The following is a 21,615-nucleotide window of genomic DNA, read 5'->3' as shown; positions in this document are numbered from 1 at the left end:
TGGGGGGTTTTAATGCAGCAAGAGATAACCGAAACACTCCCCCCCCATCCCCACACCCTTCATGGTATCTCTCACTGACAGGTGCTTTGGTAATGGTCATCTGCTTCCATTAAGGGACATTGTGAGAAACGGATGGTCATACAAAGGTCATGACTGTGTCCATGAGAGCTTTCCCAAGGACGAAGTTTGCAACAACCAACACTACTGCTTGTAAGGGCCTGCGGCAGAAAGTCTTCTCAGCCACAGAACAGGCTGGGCATCTGCGGAACAACTCACCTGCATTTATCTTCCTGCTAGAGTGACTGTTTCTTTCCTTGCTTTGTGGACTAGGACATGTGGGGCCAAGTTCATGAACTAACTCAGTCAGCAATGAACAAACTCCCTAGCTTCATTTTTTTCTACTTAAAATTCCCCCTTACCTGTTTTCCCTCACTACTGATTCCAACATCTTGTATTACTCACATTTTTGGAAGTTACAGCAAATCCTCTGTGGACTGAAGCAAAATACAAATAAAATATGGACAAAGCACAGGTAAGTAAACACCACAATGTAAACATCTAGATTTGCCATTCCACATTTCTCCGCAAGTGTCATATAGTGACATTAAAATGAGAATATTAAAAAAAAAATGATGTCTTGAGCAACATGAGGAACAGAAAAAGGAAATCCGTGATCCTATTTGTATACTTGTAAATGCCAAGATCATCCTTCTCAAACTCCGATATGTTACTGCTCAGTGATTATAGGACATCGTAAGCAGAGCGATGGCCTGGGGATGGTCACATCCGGGGCCCCAGCACCCATGACTATGTTAAGTTACATGGCAGAGGGAATTAATGTGGCAGATAGAATCGGTGCTGTTAATCAGCTAATCTTAAGATAGAGAACTTGTCCTGAATTACTGGGTGATCCAAACATACCACAAGTGTCCTTAAAAGTAGAATAGAGACGGATAGAAGGAGCATGACGAGGTCCCACCACCATTGCTGGCTTTGAACATGGAGGAGGATGTCAGGAGGCAAGGAACGAGGGCAGCTTCTAGAAGCTGGGAGAGGTAAGAAAATCGTCTTCCCCAGAGCCTCCAGAAGGAAGGCAGCCCTGCCCACTCCAGCTGAGAAAAACCCATTTTGGATTCTGACATCCAGAACTCTAAGATAATAAAATGTATCGCTTAAGCCACTAAGTGGTGGTCATTTGTTACAGTAATCATAGAAAACTAACGCACAGGCTAATGAACACTGCCTAGGAATGCAGGCAGGACTCTGTACCTTGCCTACTTGACAGTATCCAACCCCTTCCATCTCCAACTCTCCACCGCCCCATTTCACACCTCCCTCCCCCCATTCAATGTCCACTGACCCACCTGGTCTGGAGTCCTAGTGCTTCAGGCACTGGCATGCCTGCCCTGGACCTCCCCACTCCTCTCCCAACCTGCCTATGTGCTGATCTCCTATTCATCAAGCAAGGCCCAGTTCAAAGGTCACCTCCTCCCTAGGGCCCTCCTTGATTCCACTCCTGTCCCCCACTGCTCTGTGCCACACAGAAAGGGCCCCTGACTGAAAACACTCATGCGTTGTGTTGTTACTTCAGCACTGTGGGTTTGTTTTGGGATAGCCCTCCCCAGAACCGACATTCTGAAGGCAAAGACAGTGTCTGGGCCACCTCTCGCTCCCCAGGGCCTAGCTCTTAGCCAATGGTGTCCTAAAAGAATGGAATTGGGAAAAAAAACACACACACACAAAGACATGACTCCATCGGCCACATTAGCAGATCTTTCACCATCTGGAAAAGTTCTGCGTCAACAAATTGGGGGCAGCACAGGGTCAAGAGCCTGGCTCCGCCGCAGGCTTCCCTGGACGCCCTCCAGCTCTGTCGCCACCAGCTGCCTGGCCGGGGGCAAGTTTGGGGATGTCTCTGTGCCTCCCTTTCCTGACCTACAGACCGGGGAGCAGGTTAGAAGGCATCTACATTTCAGAGCTGCCAAGATAAAATGCAAAGATGAAGCTCTCCATAAAGGATATGTATTATTTATTTATTACACATTAAAAGAAGTCTCTACTTTTCTTACAGTCCAGGACTCTCAGCTTTTGTCGCTAATGGAGAAAAACACGTTTGTACCCTCCAGGCCCGCCTGATGGCTTGTCAGAGCGCGTGGGCCTGGTTCAGGTCACACCTGAGCCTCATCACACCTCCCAGCCTCCGTGGCTCCTTGTCTTTGGATGCAATTCGCTTCACACGTGAAGATTCCTGGAACGTGACTCTTACGGCCGGAGGACAGCCCATGCGCTGGTCTCAAGATCAAAGAGTTTGAAAGGAGCGCTGAGTCCCAGACGAAGGTTGCAGAAAATGCCCGGGGAACGCACCGGCTCGCTCTCTGAGCCTACCTACCCCTGCTTCCACGGGGTCCACGAGCTCCCCAGGCCCCGCTGATGCCTGCATCCAGGGACCACCTCAGAAGACCCCCGGATCATGATCCTTCTGTCCTCTCTCACTGGATGTCATGACAGAAGTCACACAGGAGGGCTGCACGAGTTCCCCACTAAAGGCTGAAGAATTTCTGAGTCGCAGCCACACCTGCCAAGGACGGCCTGTCCCATCCCTCCTGCTGCAGGAGCAGTGCAGGAGCACTTGGCCTTCGGGCGTCCCCTCCAACCCAGGGCGTGTGACGGTGGGGCTGCCCGTCAAGGCTCCCGGCCCCACCGTCCGGCAGCCAGCACTGGCCGCGGACCTCCCTGCAGGGACCACCCATTCATTTCTGCTCCCCAGCTGGGCACCGCAGCCCCTCTGAGGCAGGTTCTTCAGCTTTCTAATTGTCTGTCACCCCCCTTCCAGCAAATTCCACCCTTGGTTTTACGCCAGCTGATGTTAGTTTCATCTGCTCACGGACAAACACCTGAACCGCTGCTCCGGGACCTGGTCCCGAGCTCCGGCACCGTGGACAGGAGTGTGACGGGTCCGTGCCAAGAGGGCCTCTCAGTAAGGACTGCCTCCGAAATAGAAATGGACAAAAACAAACAAACGAACAAACAACTAAAAGAAAACACAGAAAAAACCCCACCAGTGTCATGTTCTTGGTTTCTACAATAACAGCTATTAATATTCACACTGCTTCCAGATGATTTCACATGAAATCACAGCCCTTGAAGGCAAAGTCCTGCCTCTTGTGAGCAGCATTTGAAGAGGATGAACAGGACCCAGGGAGGCTGAGTGACGACGGACACGAGTGCCGGTGAGAGAACAAGGAGGAAACAGAGCAGACAGCCGTTGGCTGTGGCACCGCGGGACAGCTCTTCCCCCAGCAGTTGGCATACTAGAGACCAAAGGACCAGCGCAGGGGTGAGACCTCGCGTCCGACAGGTGGATGTCAGCTTGGTGACCGCCAGACGGGGCCCAGAATGGAGGAGACACCTGGGCTGGAGACCCCAGTGAGAGCTATCCCCACCCATGGGAATGGGCATCCAGAGCGCTGTGGGAAAGAGGGGAGGAGGGCAGCTGTCCTCCGAGTCACCCCCACAATTCAGAGTCCGACAGAGCATGAGGTGGCTTTTCTTGGACCAAGTGAGGGAAACAATGATTTGTTTCTTGGGCAAATCCTTCCTGAGGTCCTGGTACCTGCCTGACTATGTCCTAGGACCTGGGGACGCCACTGTGAACACGCCCATCCCCCCACCCCCCCATAGCTACCATTGGGGTAGCTATAATTTTCTTTAAAGTGTGCAGATAAGAAGAACTGACAGGTTGTCCAGAAACGGGAACCCTCGTCCATCGCTGAGAAGACTGAAGCGGCACAGCCGCGCAGAAAACAGTCGAGGATTCCTCCCAAAGTTAGACACAGAATGACCCTTTGCCACAGCAATTCTGCTCCTGCGAATACACCCAAAAGAATGAAAACAGGTGTTCAAGCACAACCTTCTACAGGATAGGCATTAGTCACCACAGCCAAAAGGTGGAAACGTCACAGGTGCCCACAAACAGGTGAGCAGATAAATAACACGTATGCCAGCGATGGAAAACTATCTGGCCATCAGAAGAAATCGAGTCCCGATACAGGCCACAGCACAGGTGTACCTTGGTGATACGCTGAGTGAAGGAAGCCAGGCCCCAAAGGCTACATACCATGATTCAATTTCTGTGGAATGTCCAGAATAGGCAAATCCGAATGGACAGAAGGTAGATTGGTGGTTGTTAAGGGCTGGGGCAGGTGGGTGGGAGAAGTGGGGAGCGCCTGCGTCACGTGTGCAGTTTCCTTTTGGGGTGATGGAAACGTCCTGCAGCTAGACATGACGGTTGTACACCACTACAAATACCCTAAATGCCAGTGACTGTATGCTTTAAAATGCTTTAAATGCTATTATGTGTATTTCAATAAATAGAAAAAGAAGAGCCCTACCAGCCCTATCAGAGAGAGTCTGTGGTTTAAAGAGAGAAACAAAAGAGAAGTTGGCAAGGCCAATCCATGTGATAAAGGCATCAAAAGGGGAAGGCCAGATAGTGTGGCCGCAGAAAAGGGGTTTTGTAAGTTGGACGAGGGGAGGGTGTCAACAAGGAAGACTTCCTGGAGGCAGTGATATCGAAGGGGAAAGGCCATGTTGGCGTTAGCTGGACTGGGACTTGGGGATGCAGGGCAGAGGTGTGAGCAGAGTAGGGGACATCCCAGCAGGTGCAGAGGCCCAGTGGGAAAAGCGTCTTGGCATCTTTCAGGGGATTTGGAGGGGCAGAGTGTAAGGTGGGGAATGATGAGAAAAGAGTCTGGTGAGCAGAGGTCAGGGTGCACATGCCCTCTGGACGGGATTGTACCCGTCCACACTTGGCCATCCTGTCCCTGCTGACCTCAAGGCAGAAACAAAGGGGAGATCTGTTGGCTCCCTCTTCAGCAACACCCCAAGGCAAACCATCAGAAAAAGGTGTGCGGAAACCAGGAGAACATTCTAACCTTCCCAGCACCTCTGCAGCACCCACAGTCACCTGCTCAGCCCATCTCTGTGCCTGGGCCCTTGTCTTAGAGGACAGAGGGCAGAAACAGGAGTAGTGGAGCCTTCCCGGAATAAATGACAATGACACTCAAACCTTGGTTCACGCTATCTCTCCTATGAAATACCTCCTCCCCTTCACACAGAAGAAAACTGAGGGTCAGGAATGTTACACGGTTTTCTCAGACAGTGCAGGGGCAAATGCAAACAGCCTGAGCTCAGTCCTATGCACTAATTCCATGGCCAGTGGGAAAAGGGGAGGGGAGACGAGACAGAGCCCAAGATGGAGAAGGCACCTGGGGCTTTCTTTGTGTTCCTTCTGTGGTCCTTCCTGAGATCCTCTGCTCTGTACTCACTCTGCCCCTGCTCCCATCAACCCAGGCTCACAGAGCAGATGGCCGAGACCTTCCCCTTTGATCCCACTCCTCCAAAATTCAACCCTGGGTGTCCAGGTACTTGAATCTCCAGTACCAGTTAAAGTTCCAACTTCCCCGGTGCCCCCTGCCAGCTGCCTCCCTCAGCCAATGCTCAGTATCTGGCAGGGCCTGGCCCAGGGCTGTCATCTCCTCTGCTCTCCCTCAAGCACCCTGCTGGGCTGCCCACACCCCATGTCTCCTCATACACTTGTCAAGGGAGTGCTCTCTCCCCTTAGGACCTTGGGGCCTTGGGGTGCTGGAGTGAAGGACCTTGCTTCTGAGATCAGGCAGGAATTTCCAGGTCCCCCATGATTTCCTGCTACTCTGGGCACAGTCTGGTTAGCTCAAGGCAGCCAAACCCCTCAGCTTTGGAAGCATCTGCTGTGTTGGGATCCCCAAGACTCAGCACTATGCAGAGCTATTCCTGGGTCTTCACACTGGATGGCTCAGAGTGTTAACAGAGTTTCTGAAGGTCCCGGAGAACTTCCCTCTCTCCTGCTTGAGGCAACTCCTGACCTTCCAAGGGCTTCCCCACAGACAGACACTCTCTACGCAGCCTGGGTACACTATCTTCATAAACCAGGAGATGTTGGGAATCCGCAGAAGTGTGAACGCAGTTAAAACCAGGGAGGCTGCAATCACACCATAATTATTTAGTTAGAGAAATGGAAAGTTAATATCTTTTATCTGACACTTGAAAACATGAGCCAGAAATCCACCCCTAGCATCGGGCAATTCGGACCTCCAGGCTCACATGGGAGGCTCCAGCGGCCCCAGGGGCTCAGCACTCCTGAAACAAAGCCCTCCTGTCCCCTTGCACGCGTTGTTTTCTCCTCCAAATTCTCCATCTCCACCTGCCCCCATATCCAGCTGGGAGAATTCCATTCAGCTATCAAGGGCCAGCTCAGATGGCCTCTCCTCTAAGAAGTCCACCCGGGTTTCCCCTGGCTGAAGGGGGAGCTCCCTCCGCTGAGCTGCCTCGGCACCATGAACACATCCCGTCACCGTGTCGGCTGAGCCTCCTTACTGACATTTACCTCTCTGGCGCTCCATGGAAGCAAACCCTTTTGAAATAGAGACCTGCTCACATCCACTTCTCCTGTGCTCTGGGCACAGCCTCGATAAACACCCCACACATGACTGTTGGGACAAACAAAGCCAGGCCTTCTGACAAAGAGAGCAGCAGATCCTCCAGATCCTAAGGGAGCAGTTACGGACCCAAATATTGAGTCCAAATGTGTGATTCTGGTTCAAAGCTCTGGCTTGACTCTCACGCAGACTCTCACGCCAGACTCGATGGTGAAGGCTGAGTCCAGCTGGGCAGGACACAGGTGGGCTCTTGCCTTCAAGGAGCTTCTGTTCAGTGGGAAAACAGGCAGGAAGACAATTTCCGTAAGAGGGGTGCCTGAGTGGTTCCGTCAGTTAATACTGTTTTTTTCACACTTGAACTTTATTTCTAAAATTCTATTCACCGGTGGCAGGAATCAGACTTCAGATTGTTCAAGGTCAGCCCAGTCAACGAAGGTACCCTCTTTGTAGGGTACCCTCTTTGTAGGGTACCCTCTAAATTGGGGAGTGGAGTTGATCTTATGTCAAGCAAATAAGTGGAGGGAGGTCCTTGGTACCACCCAGGGAAAGAGCTTTTCTCCTCTAGAGAAAGGACACTAATTCCTTAGGTAATTCTCTACATCTTCTCTTCTATCTATACCCAACTTCTGAAATAAAATAAAATTTCCTCTCTTCCTTTCCTTGCATTTTGGCTAAACTAACCTTACCAACTCTCCCCTAAAGACCATACATTTAGAGAGAGTAGAAAAAAATGCTGATTAAAAAAAAAAAAAAAACACAGATGAATCAGTCAAAATATTGTTGACACACCTGCTTTCAAATGGGCTGGGGTAAATGGTGACTGACCCATGCTTGCTCCCAGAATAGCCACAAGCTGATAAAACCCAGAAATGACCTGGGTGAGTCCAAGTCCTCCTAAAGGAAGGTACCAGATGAGACTGTGGAATGACTTCATTAGGAAAAGATGCTTTCTAAGAAGAAATCCAGGGGAGCTCGGAAAAGGCGGGAAGAGTCATCAGACTGTGATGCAGTCGAGGCAAGTAAAGGAAAAAGAGAGGGAAGGACACAGCCCAGGCTCTGGAGCACTCGGAGGAAGGCTGGGCCGAGCCCTCAGGGAGCCCTCAAGCCAAAGTCTTGAGGCAGAGCTGTCTTCTGCCTCCCAGGAATGCATCTGCCTTGGTACCGTGGATCGCTGGCTGAGAGCAGCCACTGGAGGGGTACAGCGTTGGTATGGAAACAGCGATGGGTCTCAGAGCTCAGCAGCTGGGCTCTTGGTCACATGGGCTCCTTGAAACTGTAGGAGTATGAGGCTCATTCCGTGTCCACCACATCCCTTGGAAGGGATTGGAAGCAGGAGCAAGCTGCTAGGACAATGAGAATTCGAAACAGATTCTAGAAAAGGAAGAATTTGAGACAAAAGCTTTCCATCACCGGCTGCTGTTACTGTGGGATGTGTCCCAGTTCTGAGTACAAAGAGGAGGCTAAACATCTTGTGTAATACCAGTGAAAAACGAGGTAGAGGGCCCCTGCAAGGGAGACAAAAAAAAATCCCCAGCAGAGTTCTGACATGCCTTTGGGCATTCTCAAGAACGTGGGCCTGGTTTCTTAGAACATTTGCTGAATTTTGGAGCTAAGCAGAATGTAAACCAGGTATTTTGGTGGAAACTTCTGAAAAGCACAGTTCTATGAGACAAAGATTTTGCACTCCGAACTTTCCTGAGTCTTACTAACGCTGCAACCCATCGTCAACTCCATCAGACCTCGACTACACTGGGGTACCCAATCACTGTTCTATGTTCCCAGCAGAGAAAAGGATTAAGTTCTATCCAGAGGAAAACAAAACCACTTGGGTCCTCTAAACTGAAAAATTACTAGTTCAAAAGACAGAATCACATGATCATACAGCAAGAGGGGGAAAAAAAACCCTTCAGATAACCTCAACAAGAGAATCATACCCACAAGGACCTAGACGCTGAAATCAGCTGACAAACTCCATAAAATAACCATAATTAACAAGCTTATGATAATAAAAATGGATACCAGGCATGATAAGATAGATCATTTTTACACTGAACTACAGTCTATAAGAAAATAAATGGACATTCTTCAACTGAAATGGATGGTGTTTGAAATTACGAACTTGTTAGTTGGATTAAACATGGCAGAATACAACATTGTTGACCTATGCTGGAAGACAGATCAACAGAAAATGTCCAAACTAAAGCACGGAAAGGAAACAGAGACAGAATATAAACAGAAAGACACATTTAAGTATGTGGGTTGGTCACAATCAAAATATCTAATTATGTGTATGATTAGTGGCCTAGAAGGAGGTGAGGAAAAAAAAATGTGAGATAAGCAAGAGCTGAAATCAGAGTGGCAGAGAATTTTTTAAAAGTGATAAAAGATATCAACTCCAGTACCCAAGATGTCCTACATAAATATTAAAAAACTTTGAATAAGGCATATCATGATAACAGTAATAAAAATCAAAGATACAGAGAACATCATTCAAGCAATTGAGAAGGGTAAACAATTTTTGTTCAAAAGACCAACAGAAAAATTAACAGCTGAAGTACAAACAGAAACCATGGATTCTAGCACCAATAAAAAATATTTAATATTCTGCAAGAAAATACTGCCAATCTAAAATTTAAAACTCAGGGGAAAAAATTCCTTCAAAGACAAAGGTGAAATAATAAAGTTTTCAGACAAATAAAACCTGACAAATGTCACTTAAAGCAGTATTAAAGAGATTCCTTCAGGCAGAAGGACAATGATTTCCAGAGAGAAACACACAAGTGCAAAGTAACGCCAAGAAAACTGGAAAAGGTAAGCATGCAGATAAATATAAATGCTGATTGAAAATGCAGTGTACAAAACAACTACAATGATTTCTTGTGGGTTTCAAAACATACGAAGAATAAAAAGAAGTGTAGAGGTGCCTGGGTGGCTCAGTTGGTTAAGGCCCTGACTGTTTCAGCTCTGATTGTGATCTCAGGGTTGTGAGATCGAGCCCCGTGTCAGGCTCAGGGTCTGCTTGACATTCTCTCTCCCTCTGCCCCTCCCACTTATGTGTGCGCTTTCTCTCTCTCTTTCTCAGTCTCTAAAATAAATCTTATCTGGGCTCTCTACTCTGTTCCACTGGTCTATGTGTCTGTTTTTATGCCAGTACCATACTGTCTTGGTGATCACAGCTTTGTAGCAAAGCTTGAAATCAGACAACGTGATGCCCCCAGTTTTGTTTTTCTTTTTTCAATATTTCCTTAGCAATTTGGGGTCTCTTCTGGTTTCATACAAATTTTAGGATTGTTTGCTCCAGCTCTTTGAAAAATGCTGGTGGAATTTTGATCAAGATGGCACTGAAAGTATAGATGGCTCTAGGCAGTATAGACATTTGAACAATGTTTATTCTTCCGATCCATGAGCATGGAATGGTCTTCCATCTTTTTGTGTCTTCTTCAGTTTCTTTCCTGAGTGTTCTGTAGTTCCTCGAGTACAGATCTTTGGTTAGGGTTTTTCCCAAGTATCTTATGGTTCTTGGTGCTCTAGTAAATGGAACTGATTCTCTAATTTCCCTTTCTATATTTTCATTGTTAATGTATAAGAAAGCAACTGATTTCTGTACATTGATTTTTGTATCCTGCCACATTACTGAATTGCTGTATGAGTTCTAGTAGTTTGGGGGTGGAGTCTTTTAGGTTTTCCATATAAAGTATCATGTCATCTACGAAGAGGGAGAGTTTGACTTCTTCATTGCCAATTTGGAGACCTTTATTTCTCTTTGTTGTCCGATTGCTGTTGCTAGGACTTCTGGTACTATGTTGAACAAGAATGGTGAGAGTGGGCATCCTTGTCATGTTCCTGATCTCAAAGGGAAGGCTGTCAACTTTTCCCCATTGAGGATGATATTCGCTGTGGTTTTTTGGTAGATAGATTTTATGAAGTTGAGGAATGTTCCTTCTATCCCTATACTTTGAAGGGTTTTAATCAGGAACGGATGCTGGATTTTGTCGAATGCTTTTTCTGCATCAATTGAGAGGACCATGTGGTTCTTCTCTCTTCTCTTATTGATTTGTTCTATCTCATTGATTTGCAAATGTCAAACCACACTTGCATCCCATGGATAAATCCCACCTGGTCATGGTGGATAATCTTTTCAATGTACTGTTGGATCCTATTAGCTAGGATCTTGTTGAGAATCTTGGCATCCATATACATCAGGGATGTTGGTCTGAAATTCTCCTTTTTGGTTGGGTCTTTGCTTGGTTTGGGAATCAGGGTGATGCTGGCTTCATAAAAAAATTCTGGAAGATTTCCTTCTGTTTCTATCTTTTGAACAGCTTCAGGAGAATAGGTATTATTTCTTCTTTGAATGTTTGGTTGAATTCTCCAGGGAATCTGTCAGGTCCTGGGCTCTTATTTTTTGGGAGGTTTTTGATCACTGCTTCGATCTTACAATATTGGTCTATTCGGGTTGTCAATTTCTTCCTGATTCAGTTTTGGAAGTTTATAGGTTTCCAGGAATGCATCCATTTCATCTAGGTTGCTTAACTTATTGGCATATAACTGTTGATAATTTCTGATGATTGTTTCTATTTCCTTGGTATTAATCCTGATCTCTCCCTTTTCATTCATAATTTTATTAATTTGGGTCCTCTCTCTTTTCTTTCGGATTACTTTGGCCAATGGTTTATTGAGCTTATTGATTCTTTCAAAAAGCCAGCTTCTAGTTTTGATGATGTGTTCTACTGTATCTCTAATGTCTATCTCATTGATCTCTGCTCTAATCTTGATTATTTCCCTTCTTGTATGTGGGGTTGGCTTAATTTGTTGTTGATTCTCCAGTTCTTTAAGGTATAAGGAGAGTTGGTGTATTCTGGATTTTTCAAAAATTTTTGAGGGAGTCTTGGATGGCTATCTATTTCCCCCTTGGGACTGCCTTTGCCATATCCCATAGGTTTTGGACCAAAGTGTCTTCTTTCTCATTGGTTTCCATGAATTGTTTAAGTTCTTCTTTGATTTCCTGGTTGATCCAAATATTCTTAAGCAGGGTGGTCTTTAGCTTCCAAGTCAACTTCTTTCAAGATATGTCTCCAAAGGCAAAGGAAACAAAAGCAAAAATGAACTTTGGGGACTTCATCAAGATCAAAAGCTTCTGTACAGCAAAGGTAACAGTCAACAAAACAAAGAGGCAACCCACAGAATGGGAGAAGATATTCACAACAGACACTACAGACAAAGGGCTGATATCCAAGATCTGTAAAGAACTCCTCAAACTCAACACACACAAAACAGATAGTCATGTCAAAAAATGGGCAAAAGACATGAACAGACACTTCTCCAAAGAAGACATACAAATGGCTAACAGACACATGAAAAAATGTTCATCATCATTAGCCATCAGGGAGATTCAAATCAAAACCACATTGAGATACCACCTTACACCAGTTAGAATGGCAAAGATTAACAAGACAGGAAACAACAAATGTTGGAAAGGATGTAGAGAAAGGGGAACCCTCTTACACTGTTGATGGGAATACAAGTTGGTGCAGCCACTTTGGAAAAGTGTGGAGATTCCTTAAGAAACTAAAAACAGGGGCGCCTGGGTGGCTCAGTGGGTTAAAGCCGCTGCCTTCGGCTCAGGTCATGATCCCAGCGTCCTGGGATCGAGCCCCGCATCGGGCTCTCTGCTCAGCAGGGAGCCTGCTTCCTCCCTTCTCTCTCTGCCTGCCTCTCTGCCTACTTGTGATTTCTGTCTGTCAAATAAATAAATAAAAAAAATTTAATTAAAAAAAGAAACTAAAAACAGAACTATCCTATGACCCTGCAATTGCACTACGGGGTATTTACCCCAAAGATACAGATGTAGTGAAAAGAAGGGCCATCTGTACCCCAGTGTTCATAGCAGCAATGGCCACAGTCACCAAACTGTGGAAAGAACCAAGATGACCTTCAACAAACAAATAGATAATGAAGATATGGTCCATATATACTTTGGAGTATTATGCCTCCATCAGAAAGGATGAATCCCCAACTTTTGTATCAACATGGATGGGACTGGAAGAGATTATGCTGAGTGAAATAAGTCAAGCAGAGAGAGTCAATTATCATATGGTTTCACTTACATGTGGAGCATAAAGAATAACATGGAGGACATGGGGAGATGGAGAGGAGAAGTGAGTTGGGAAATCAGAGGGGGAGACAAACCATGAGAGCCTGTGGACTCTGAGAAACAAACTGAGGGTTTTGGGGGGGAGGTTGTGTGAGCCTGGTGGTAGGTATTATGGAGGGCATGTATTGCATGGAACACTGGGTGTGGTGCATAAACAATGAATTTTGGAACACTGAAAAAAAATTAAATTAAAAAAATAAAAATAAAAATAAATAAATCTTTTAAAAAATATATGTGTAGGGGCAGCTGGGTGGCTCAGTTGGTTAAACATCTGCCTTTGGCTCAGATAGTGATCCTAGAGTCCCAGAATTGAGCCCCACATTGGGCTCTGAACTCAGCAGGGAGCCTGCTTGTCCCTCTCCCTCTGCCTCTGCCTACTCTTTCTCTCTCTCAAATAAATAAATAAAATCTTTTTAAAATTAAAAAAAAAATGTGTAATGTTATATGACAATCACTAGTGCAAAAGATGAAGGGGGTAACTGGAGCTAAGGTGTTCTAAGTTTCTACCACTATTGGAGAAATAGTAAAATTAAAAATCTGTTTTAGATAGGAATAAGACAAGACTCATGTTGTGATCTTTAAGATAACTACTAAAAGAACAGAAGAATGTATAATTAATAGGAGGAAAAATGAAACAATAAAAAATATTTTATTAATCCAGAAGAGGGCAAGAAAGGTGAGAAAAAGGAATATAAAACAGGTGGGCTTTGTTTATGTTAGTATAAATATAAAATGATAGTTATAAACCCAAAATTCAATAATTAAATTAAACATAAATGAATAAAATTTTCAATTAAAAGACAAGTTTGTTAGGAAGAATTTTTAAAAAATAACTCTGGGGCACCTGGGTGGCTCAGTTGGTTGAGCGTTGCCCTTGGCTTAGGTCATGATCCCAGAGTCCCGGGATTGAGTCACGCATCAGGCTCCCAGCTCCATCGGGAGTCTGCTTCTCCCTCTGACCTTCTGCCCTCTCGTGCTCTCTCTCACTCTCTCTCTCAAATAAAAATAAATAAAATCTTTTCAAAAAAATAAATATTTAAAAATAAAATAAAAAATAACTCTGCTGTTTACAAGAGCCACGAGTAAAATATAAGTAGGAAGGCTGAAAGAGAAAAGTTGGGAAAAGATAAGTCATACAAACAATAACCAGAAGAAAGATGATGCAGTATACTACATCAAATATCTCTTTGTATCAAAATAAACTTTAAGTCCTGAAACCCATGACGCATTTCATAATGGCAAACAAGTCACAATTCTAAATATATATGCACTCAGTAACATACTTTCAAAACATATAAAGCAAAAAACTTAAAGAACTAAAAGAGAAGTAGATAAATCTAAACTTAAGAGTGGAAGATCTCCACACATTGCTTTTAAAGTTTATAGGGGAAGAAAAGAAAAAAAAAACTGTAATGAGGACCCTGTATAAATGATGTGAACAACACAATCAATGTGTCCTAATTGACATATAAGAAATATTACAGAATATGCTGTTGGGGAGAGAGTGTGGGGTAGGGCTAAACAAAGGAATGACACAATGAATTTTATATGCTTTGAAAAATGGCTTTAGCTGCTGTGCAACGAATGGATGGGAACACAAGAAAGGGGAAGAGACTGGGAATAAGAAAAGCAGCTAGGGTATCACTGCAGAAGTCTTGGCAAAAGAGAAAAGTAACAATGGGGAAGAGAATGAGAAATAGTCCAAAAGGGAATGTATTCTGAAGTTAAAGCTGACAGAACATGCTAATGGACCAGGTCAGGATTCCTTCATTTCACTTCATTTTGTTTCATTCTTTTAAGATTTATTTATTTGAGAGAGGGGGTAGGGGCAGAGGGAGAGAACCTATCAAGCAGACTCCTCACCAAGCATGGAGCTTGATGCAGGCCTCAAACCCATGAGACGCCCACCCAGACGCCCCAGGATCAGGTCAGGACTCTGAGTAAAAGGAAAATCAAGCATGACTCCAAATGACCAACAGATACATGAAGAGGCATTCAACAGAACGAATCATCAGGGAAATGTAAATCAAAACCACAGCAAGGTACCGCACCTATTAGAACAATCATCCTCAAAAAGACAAGAGATGACAAGGGTTGGTGAGGAGGTGGAGAAAGGGAATGTGGTGCACTGTTAGCAGGAATGTAAACTGGTTCAGCCACTTGGGAAAACCGTATAGAGGCACCTCGAAAAATTAAAATTAAAATTACCATACGATCCAACAATTCCACTTCTCAGTATGTACTTTAAGGGAATAAAAACAAGATACTGAAAAGGTATCTGCTTCCCGTATTCACTGCAACCGATTCACCGTAGCCAAGATACAGAAACAACCTAAGCATCCGACACTAGACAAATGGACAGAGAAGATATGAAATACACACACACACACACACACACACACACACACACACATTCAGCCATGAGAAAGAATAAAATCCTGCCAGGGCAACAACATGGATGAAGCTTGAGGGCATTACTCAAGTCAAATAAGTCAGACAAAGAAAGACAAATAATGCATGTCATTACTTATGTGTGGAATCTCAGAGAGTGAAATTCATAGACACAGAGTAGAAACAGAGTGGTCACCAGGGGCTGAGAACAGGGGGAGCTGGGGAGACGTTGTCCAAGGACACAAACTTGTAACTAGAAGATGAAGAAGTTGGGGAGATTTAATGTAGAGTACAGTGATTATAGTCAACAGTACTGCATCATACACTTCAAGGTTGCTAAGTGACCAGACCTCAAATGTTCCCATCACAAAAAAGAAGTGACAGTTACGCGACAGGATGGAGATGTTAGTTAACGATATGGTGGTAATCATACTGCAGTAGGTATGAAATCAACAGGTTGTATACCTTAAACTTACTGTTCTGTGTCAATTATATCTCATTAAAAAAAATGATCCCATCACACATTTGATCTGAGCAAGAGGAAGCCAAATCACACCATTTACTGATATTTAAATAAAATAATGCACAAAATAATGCACTTAGCACAGTGGCTGCCACCTAAGTACTTACAGGCTCTTGCTGTTGCTCATGATAATTATTATTTATTTTAATGACAACCAAACAGGGAACTTATTATAGGTGCTTGGGCTGGAAGAGCTGCTGGAGTCTGGAACCCCTCTCCAGCGCCACAAGCCCCCAGCCCTGCGCTGGCCCATTGGTGCCCTTGACCTCACTCCCCAGCACCTTGGCAAATCCATTTGCTGTCTGCAGCAAGGCTTCTTTCTCACTTGAACCTGCAGGGAGCAGGAAGACAGGCTCTTTGCCCACACCTGGAGGGCATCACCTATTGGTATCTGGTAAATCTTGCCACTCACTCCTCCATATCTGGGCAGATTTCTTTGCCTCATAGCCCGAAGCCCAAGCTTCCTTCTCCTGCCAGGCTTCAGCCAACTGTGGGGTCAGCTTGAGTAAGGGATAGGCAAGGCTAGGTAGAGACAGGTAGGGGACCAGATGATCAGGCTCACACAACAGGCTACATAACTAGGCTCACAGAAATCCCAGATCCGGGTGAAATGTTACAGATGAGATATTAACCAGAGAGAAGGGAACATAACAAACCCACCCTATTTGTTCTAAATATAGATGAGATATTTTGGTAATATTTACAAATCCACCTTCTGTTTTAAATGTTATAGACAAGATATTTACCCAAGTTCCCCGGCCAGTTTTCTATAAAAGACCGACCAGAAAAGCGCTCAGAGGCAACCCATTTGGGACCCCTCTCACTCTAGAGAGCTCCTTTCCTTTCTGTTCTCACCTTCCCTTCCCTTAAAAGTTTAATAAACTTTCATGTTGGGATGTCTGGGTGGCTCAGTCAGTGAAGCATCCACCTTCATGATCCCAGGGTCCTGGGATCAAGGCCCGCAGTGGGCTCCCTGCTCAGCGGGGAGTCTGCTTCTACCTCTCCCTCTGCCTGCTGCTCCCCTTGCTTGTGTTCTCTTGCCCCCACCCCTGGAAAATAAGTAGATAAAAATCTAAAAAAAAAAACCCTTTCACATCACTTCGCCCTTTTGTCCGGGACTATTATTCTTTGGCTCCATGAGACAAGAACTGCACAAGTCTGCAAAAGCAGCTCACAGAACCCCCACGTCCACGGCCCCGGGTGCAGGTGGGCCCAGCTCTGCTTTCACCTCATCTGTCTCCACAGCCCAGGTGTGCCTGAGATGTTACCGTCTCTCCACTCAGAGTTCTCCCTCCTGGCTCCACTGTAGAGTCGCCCAGAGAACTTTTAGAACACACTCATGCCGTGGCCATTTTAGGGGATGACTTCAATCTGAATCTCTGGGGAATGGGACCCACTCATCCATGTTGTAGTTCATAAGCTTTCCAGAAGGTTCTAATGAACAGCCAGAGTTGAGAGGATCTCAGACTGTAGCTTTGTCTTTGAGATGCTGAGGTTCTAAACATTCCCTGAAAGGGAAGTGGGATCTCCCACCAGGGATGCAGCGTGCTTCCGCAGGGTCCTCAAGCTGACATCCTCATTCAACTCAGCACTGGCAATGGTAGTTTGAGTGATGAGGACAAAACAAAGCAGATGAATTTTTAGGTAAATATTTCAGTACACTTGGCTAAACAGCAAAGATGCTAAAGGGACCATTAATGTTGAAAGATATTAAACTATAATCAACGCCACCCAGACCAGCATCCTCAGCAGATGATGGGTACTTGGGAAGTACCAGTGACGACGTCCACATACCCTCACACACAGGCAAAAACTTGTGTCAGAGGTTTCAGAGGGTTAATGAGTCACCAAGGCTATGGGTTCCTGGTTACAAAACCCTAGAAAAGATGGGAACCTTAGAAAGCAGGAGCCATGGACTTCAAATCCGATGACATCTACACCAAGCACATGCCAAGCTCACTGAATGAAAGAAGGAGGTCCATACCCTCCTTCCCTTTGACCTTCTACCATGTGATTATGATTTCCACAGTTGGAGCCACTTAGCTGGGGTCCTGTTATTTTTCTGAGGGACATCTATTGAGAAACAACCTGTATTCTAGAGGTGCTCTACAGGTAAGAGAACATGGTCCGGGGAGCTCACAGCAAGCTTTTAAACACTTAGAAGCTTCTATACCTGGAGAGCCAGCACACGTCTGGGGAACATTTTCAGGCTTATACTTATGAAGTCAAGGATCTCTCTCCCCTGGGGAATGCAGTCTAAGCCTCTCCTTCAGAGCAAAAGAAAGGGAGAAGGAAGGCTGGTTTCTTGGCACAATAACATGTTCTTCATGAAGAGTCTTCTGCACGCTTCCCATAAGCCATCTCATAAGGCAATTTAGGAGGATGTCACCCAGCCCCCCCCAATCAAAGTCTCAGCAGCAGGACAGGGTCACCGATGTGTAGTGACAGAGTCAAGGGAGCCAGGAGGCCCAAGATGCTCAGGGCAGAGGTCAGCACTCCCTCAATACCACATAGTACTCTGCAGGGCAATTTAAGAAATGATTCACAAGATGTTTCTCAGTCAAAGCAATGTCCTCTGCCCTCTCCTTGTCCATGTCCTTCCCTTCTTGCTTCTGCTTTAGCCTCCTTTTCTATTCTACTCTTCCAACAGTGAAATACTTGGCCCCAATATCCACTGAATTATCTAATTTTCTTTTTTCTTTTTTTTTCTTTTACTTTCTAGCTCCTCTACTGGACTGAATAGGGTCCCTCCCCCCAAATTCATGGGAAGAGGGAGGTAGAGAGTGGAATGATGCTTCTACAAGGCAAGGAACCCCAAAGATCACCAGTGACCGCCAGAAGAGTCTTCCCTTGAGCCTTTGGAGAGAGCATGGTCCTTCCATCACCCCAACTTCAGACTTCTGACCCCAGAAGTGCAATCGAATAAATCTCTGTTATATTAACCCACCCTGATTGTGGCAGTTGGTCATGGCAGCTCCAGAAACGAACACTGAATGGCTGAATGAATGGCAAGGCCTCTGTCATTCATGCCTTCTACCATTCAGTCAGTCAGCCATCATCCTTACCTAAGAAGCTCACAGTCCAAAGGATAAAACAGGCACTTAGGAAATAATTACACACTAGGAAATATAGCTGATTTCAACTATAACGAGCACTAGGGGGAAGAAAAGAAGTACAAGTTTTCACCCAACTCTGAACAGGGACACCTGAGATAGTTGCAGACTTTTGGGTTAAATACCAGGCATCAAGTAGCTCTCATGCTCCTTTGAAGATATCCAAACCCACACATGTGCTTGCTTCCTCTAGGGCCATTTCTGAAGCATGAGAGATGGCAGAGTAGCACAAAGCTCAGATATTCTAAACTTTTTTTATTTTCGGCTACAGCATTCACTCTATCAAAAAAACCAAGAATCCCCACAATGAGGCTACTAGCACTAAAGCCCCAGCCATCTACTACCTCTGCTCACAGCGGAAATATTATTATAGAGAGAAATTCCCCTGAAACACTCCCCGCCACACTCCTCCCCAGATGTAAACACTGCTGACAACTGCCAGCTATCTGTCTCCTTAGCACTTGCAAACATAAATCTCTACACATGGAAATACATAGAATTCTTTTTTATGTAAACATTATATTATTTGTTGCCTTTTGTTTTCCTCTTCGCAATATGCCTACAAGACCTTCCCATGTCGGTATATACAGGATAAGATCTAAGAAGCAACTGCATGGTCAAAGTCTGTGCATATTTTAATTCTGAAAGACAATATCAACTTGACCTCCAAAAATCCCACAGGACAGAAGTAACAAATAGCACTCAACTCTGGTAAGCAATTCAAATGTCCTGTGCCTCAGCTTCCTGACTTGCAAAAGGGAAATTAGTAATCCATCTCCTGCCCCACCCCCCAGGATGCTGGTGAGAACCAACTTGGACAGAGTACAGGTCCATACTGCTAATCACGTGGCATGGGGCACAATGCTGGAGATGACACAACAAGGGATTCAAGGGCTGCTGGGCCGGGTGGCCAGAGCTGCAGCCCACCTGCTCCCGTTGCCTGCCTGTGCTTGGAAGTCACCATGCCGTCTGTCACCAGTATTGTTAAATAAGCACCAACCAGTCCTCCTTGATTGCAGAGAGCAAGCATAGGCTCAGCCAGGCATACAAATTACAGGGTTTCCTTAACATATTCAGAGCATGTGCACTTGGCATTAATTTAAAATCATTCATAGCTCTTCTTATCAGGGTAAAGGACATTGGTGCATTTTAGTGTTATCTTGAAGTTAATTTGAGGCCTTAAATATTTAAGCATTTGATAACTTGTAGTCTGGAAGGATGAAACACAGAGAACCACAGATTGTATTTATTTATCTGCAGGTGAAAGACAGGACACCTTCCCCTTTTGAAATAACACTGACTTTTAAAAAGGTCTTTTTAAAAATTCATTTTCAGGCTATTGATTCTTTCAAAATGAAGATGCTGCATCCAAGAGGACAAGAAATAATTTCTGGATAGTGTCTAATTCTATGGAATATTTGGGTTAGAATACTCAATGATCTATACAAGTGGGCAAGAATATACATTTGTAATGTGAGCTATTAGCACCTTAGAACCCAGCCCTGTGAACTCTGTCTCATTTCAGCAGCTCTCACCCACCACAGCATTACTGCCAAGCCACCAAAACGTTACAAGGGAGCTTCTCCATCCATTAGAAGGCATATCTTTTGCTGTTTCCTAGGACAGATGATGATTTTCATCAAACACTCTCCATTTCCCGGTCAGGTACCCTTTGCACCACTAATTCATTCATTCGTTCATCCAGGAAGTCTACAAAAAAGACCTGATAGTATGGCATGGTGGATGAAAGCTCCCCACCCAGGTTCAATCCCAGCTCTGCTGCTCACCAAATATTTCACCTTGGGCAAGGATCTCCTCCATTTAAAGCACCTTCTTTGGAGACTCTTCAAAGACTAATTATATAATGCACGAAGCAACGAGCATAGCACCATGTGTGTCCTATGGATGCTATGCTCTGCTGTTAATACTCTGAGCTGAGTGCAAGACCGGGCAAGCCATGGGGGTGGGGGGAGTGGTCAAGATAAAGGAGGACAAAACTACACCTACAGCTTGGGGCCCAGGTAACAGATGCAATGTGAGAAAGCCGTTAACAGCCAGCAGAGGGGCTCCAGAACATAGAATAGGATGTGGCATTTGGGGACCCCAACACCCAAGGAGGCACCATGTGAAAAGAAGTAAAACCAGGAGCTGAGACCATGGAGGACATGTCCCCATGGATTCCTGGGACAGAAATAAGCTCAGAGTAGCTTGGACCTTCGGTAAAGGACAGGGATTTGTGGAAGATAATACGTGGGTTTGAAACATGAACGGACACAACTTGGACACTTTCACAAACCCGCGCCATTCCACAGAAAGATCCACTGGGACCAGAGATGACAGCACCATGACTGCTGACCAAGACATGAGGACTTGATTTGGTTAGAAGTGAGACCGCCAAGGACTTCTGAGCAAAAGAGGGCAGTGATGTAATCAGAGCTGGACTCCAGGAAGGGTAATCCAGCAGCAGTGTGAAGACCAGGTGAGAAAGCAAAAATCCAGAAGCAAGGAGACCAGGTGGAGCCTCATGGGATACTCACTGCTGAGTGACTAGAATGGGGCTGGTTACATAAATTATGATCTCTTGCTCGTCTGTCTGTGGGACCATTTCCATCAGCCTTCAAACATGCTATCCGTGTCTCTAGTCTCAGGCTAGGGTGCGAAGAGGCCCATTGGGATCAAAGGAAAATGATCTTTTTTAAAGATCATTTAGACAACAAACAGAAAAATATGAAAATGCACCTTTTTACCAGGCAACCTAACACCAGTACGTCAGTTTCAGGAAAGCAATGTCATCTATCACGATGCTGCTGTGATTTGAACTTGATCATTACTGTACCTGGACATTTTAGTGTCTAGAAACTGCCTGGCAAACAACAGGTCCTCAAATATGCTCTGGAATGGTTAAGTTCAAATGAGAGTTAACACAAGCCTGAACTCAGAAGGCACGGAGAGGGCAGG

The sequence above is a fragment of the Martes martes genome, assembly GCF_963455335.1.
Source record: "Martes martes genome assembly, chromosome: 14".
NCBI lineage: Eukaryota > Metazoa > Chordata > Mammalia > Carnivora > Mustelidae > Martes > Martes martes.
Note: the sequence above shows the minus strand (reverse complement) of the source record.